Genomic DNA, 4,672 nt, shown 5'->3' on the forward strand with positions numbered 1-4,672 from the left:
GGTGTTTAGTTACTTTTTTTTCTCCCTATTAATTTATTTTTTATTTAATTTTAACTATTTTACCGTTTCTATGCCCACACAGACCCCCCCCCCACATATACACACACGCTTATTTTTCATCTATTCATCACTTACTTTTCTATGTTTATTTTGTGATATAACCTTAACTGTTAGATGGTTAATGGAATACACTTTTATTTGTCATTTATTATTTATTTATTCAAATTATAAATAATGAAGCCTTTTTTAAATAATCACTACTCCCGGTTTAATTGTTTATATCACCGCAAATGCCTGTTTATGTGTTTTTTTGATTTTCGAAAGAAAGAAAGAAACAAAAAAATCCCACTGAAACTTATTTTCCTAAATCTAATACCCATATATGATAAGATTCTTGCCTGACTTTATTCTTCATCATCCAATTGACTAGTGCGCTTATGCTTATTCCTTTTTAATGAATATTAAAGTTATTCTGTTTTATTTGTTCGGTAAAAAAACAATAGATTGAAAAACATGACTGTCTGTTGTTAATGTTCACAATGGTGTGTATTTATTAGTTTATATTTGTTTGTGTAATTTTATTCTGCTGTTAGGGTATACTTCTTTTATTTTAAAAAGAAACCTCTGTTCAAATGTTTTCCTTGTTTTGTTTTAGCGGAAGGCCTTCTATATCAATCACAGACTTGCGAATTATGATTATAATTCACAAGTCCATCTAGTAACCAAAGGATGGGTTCACTGTGCAGTAGTTCGTTCCGTCCTACTTTATGGCAGTGAAACATGGCCGGTAAGAGTAGAGGATATTTGTAGGCTACTAGCATTCGATCATAGGTGTCTTCGAAGCATTGCTCGTATATCCTGGGACCACTGGGTAAGTAATGTAGTTGTTAGAAAACGGGTACTAGGTAAGAATGGCAAATCGATTGATGAAGTAGTGAATCTTCATCAGTTGAGATGGCTGGGACACGTGTTACGTATGCCCAACCACCGACTGCCCCGACGTGCAATGCTTTATGGTGTAGGAGTAGGTTGGAAGAAAGCTAGGGGCGGCCAGACCAAAACGTGGCACAAATCCATGGAGTCACTGACAAGTGGATTGAGCCATGTTGGTAGGTGTAGACTATCTGGTTGGGATTCGTGAGATGATAACAACCGGTGGTTAGAGACCTTGAATGAAATGGCTCAAAATCGTCTGCAATGGCGAAGGTGCATCCACTCTTTGTGTTCTATCAAATTCTAATTCTCTGAATTCCTCATGTCTCTATCCTTTTCTTCTTTCCAAATTTATTTCACTGTATTATACTCCTTCAATAACATCTTCAAACCCTAATCCTTCACATGAATGCTTATACTCTTACTACTTCTACCACTATGGAATTTGGATCGACAACTTCATCTCTGTGCTAATGTGGTATGGCAGCTCGAACTGATGTACGTACGTACGAAGTTCTACGTTGTGACTGACTAACTGAATTATGATTATTCGGTGTTGTAAGCATTTTGCAAAAATAGATGGATCAGCTAGAGTTGTAATTTGTCTATCGTTAACACAACGTAGTGACGGTTGACTGAAAAGTTTGTATTTTTTATTTGGATCAATGTGGCTTATTCTTTTTAATTAGAACTCGGGATTTATGGAACTACAAACTTTAGCTATCTTAAGGGCAGGGAGCTGATAATTGCCTGCCAGTTGATGTGTTTCTACCAACCACTGAGTAAAGATCAGTTAGAAAATCAGCATAATTTGTTTTACCATGTCAATCCTTATCCACTTTTCTCTAAGTCACCTTATTTTGTCGAACGGTCAATTATTGGCCTAGTACCATGCATTTACGTGTATGCTTTTTCGCCTTATTATTCAAGTTGGTCAGCAGATCAATGAAATGACTTTAAAAGCCCGAAACTCAAGAAACGTCCTACTCATAGCTGTCTTCAGAATTTAACTACAGTAGTTTTCAAGGTTTTGAAGACTGCTGGAAGTGAATTACTAAGGTATTCGGATGACAACTCTGGATATTTTCAGAAGCAGTCTGTTAAAGCATAGTAATCTCAGCAGCTTGTTACTGCTTATTGGAAGAATGTGAGTCTGGAATGAAATGGGATTAATCAGTTATATTAAACAGAACCTTATGAACAGTGTCAATGTTTGTAAATAGATGACCCCATCATCTTTGTATGGGCAAATAGTACGCTGAGTAGCGTAACACGAATCTCGGAGAGTGTGAAGCAGTTTAAGAAGATTTAGACTTCATCACTGAACAGCTTTACGCTCAGCTTGTTCTATTTAGTCCTGTCACACGTACGTTAAATAAAGGGAAAGGACTTAAATTTTTTGGTAGACTTTTCGTGCCTATAGGTAACCCTCGTGCTATTGATAGAAGAAACCAGAGAAGTAGTGAATAGGTCTTTATTTCGATCTTCGCGCAGTCACAGTGGAGCGTGGGATTGTCTGTTCAGACAAACAAAGGCTCTCAACATTCCATATAAGATAGTAGGGAATATAACGCTTACAAAAGGTAAGGAAGTGAATGAATACTTGGACAATACTGTTTTAGCATATGCTTGGTTGTTTGGGGTCAACTCTTAACCAACCAACCTGAGCTGTTACATTAGCTTCCCCCTAGAATCGACTTCCGTAGGAACGTCGGTTCGATTAACCTATCTATCGATAACACCTTCGTTCTATTTCTCATCCCAAGGCGAAATTATCAACTCGCTCACTATTTGACTTACAATCAGTTACGACTAACGCTTTCAATGATAGTCCATGGATGTCTCTTCATTTACCAGCTTGTCATCTTTGTAGCATGTGATCTTTTCTACAACTATCGCTGACGGTTTGCTGCGTGCTTTCAAGAGAAAGTGTGAGAATGTGGAATAAGAATATCTGAGGAAGTGCCGCGAGCGGGCTACCCAACACCATGTTGGTGAGGTACGATTTTTCCATGCTCAGACCGGCTATCAGGTGTTTACTCACCTGCCTCTTGAGTCGCCCTCAAGTAAAAAGTAAAGAAGAGTCTACTTCAAAGGTAATGGTGAAAATCAAGCAAACCTGAAGAACTGCTCCACTGCCTGCATAAAATAATAAGATACAAAATGGAAATACATAAATGCAATTGATAATTGTTCCGTTCATGTAAGTGCTTGGCCTCCAGAACGGATTGGTATTCTGGAAGGAAATAAACATAGTGTAGATATCTTGTGTACGAAGAACCATGAAAACAGCAACAAAAAAAACTCTTTTGTAATGCGTATATGTAAAAGGGTGAACTTGCTAGAAGTTGGACTCTTTAAAAAAATCGATCAAGTGCATGACCTTGAGCCGGTGGTGACCGCTTTTTACAACTAGGTGCGTAACCAAGGGTGCATCAGAGTAATCCACAAAACGGAAACGAATATACGGTTAAGAAACAAAAAATTGTGTTGAGTATGCGGATCAAGTACAGTTGTGTCAAATACTCTTTTTACGTTATTATTAAACCGAGAAAAAAAAGTATATATATAAGCTATTGACATAACATGTCTTTTTTATAACGCTAGTGTTAAGTTCCAGGGTTTGTATGGGCCACTAATAATAATTGGTTTAACGTTAACATAGCCACGATAGTCATATCGTCAGTTCAATGTTATGATTACTTAACAGTTCTTTTATACGTTGTGTTTAAAATTAGGTATGTGGAATCAACGCGGCTAAGATAGTAACCTTACAGTAACGTACTGTACCATACCTTCACGGTTATTGATTCTTAAATGTCAGAAATTTAAAAAAAAATGATGAGAACTTTAATAAGTACTTGACCATAGTAATTGTATCAAGCTACTAAACATATCTTCGACCGAAAACTTTTAGAATTAGTTCATATGGTATATATGTATAGCCAGTATAGTTAATTAACCAGAAAAAGAAATTATAAAACTCGCCTGGGTTGCTTTTTGAATTCGTTGTATTTGCCAGTGTAAGTTGTACGAGTTTGAATAAAATCCTCAGCCATCGTTTCGGAATACCTAGCTTATGTGTCCAGTATTTAAAAAAAATATTTAACATAACACTTATATATCAAAGGTAAAAGTTCTGGGGAGTTGTATGTGAGGCGGAATGAGGAAAAAAATTATTTTTAAGTAGATGCAGGGTCTGATTAGCTACGTGGTTAGATTTTATCCTGCAGTCGAAACTGTCAACATCCTTGACTGACTAATCGGATGTGCCCAGCGAACCGTTTTAGTCATTTGTAAAGATTTATCATCTTTATATTTTGATTCCGTAATGGATTTGTCAGTTAAACGATCTAACAACACGTATGGTGGTTCATGATCTAGATAAGCCGGCTTTAGCCTATCAATACTTACTGTGTCGATGTTTCCATGTTTTTCTATCACGAAATATTTAGATTTTCTTGAGATGACTTTGAAAGGACCTTCAAATGGAGGACTGAGTGGTGCTTTTATTTTGTCACATCTTATCCATACGTGCGTGCAATTGCTTAGGTCTTTAGGTATATATACGGCGCGCGATTGTTCACGAGTATTAATCGGCTTAAGTTTAGACATGTGATCTCGTAGTTGATCTACATAATTTTCTATATTAAGTTTTTGACTGTTAGTATTAGGGTTAATAAATTCACCTGGTAGTCTCAGAGTTGTTCCGAAAACCAGTTCCGCAGCTGAACACTGT

Source organism: Schistosoma mansoni, chromosome 6, assembly GCF_000237925.1.
Source record: "Schistosoma mansoni strain Puerto Rico chromosome 6, complete genome".
In the NCBI taxonomy this organism is placed as follows: domain Eukaryota; kingdom Metazoa; phylum Platyhelminthes; class Trematoda; order Strigeidida; family Schistosomatidae; genus Schistosoma; species Schistosoma mansoni.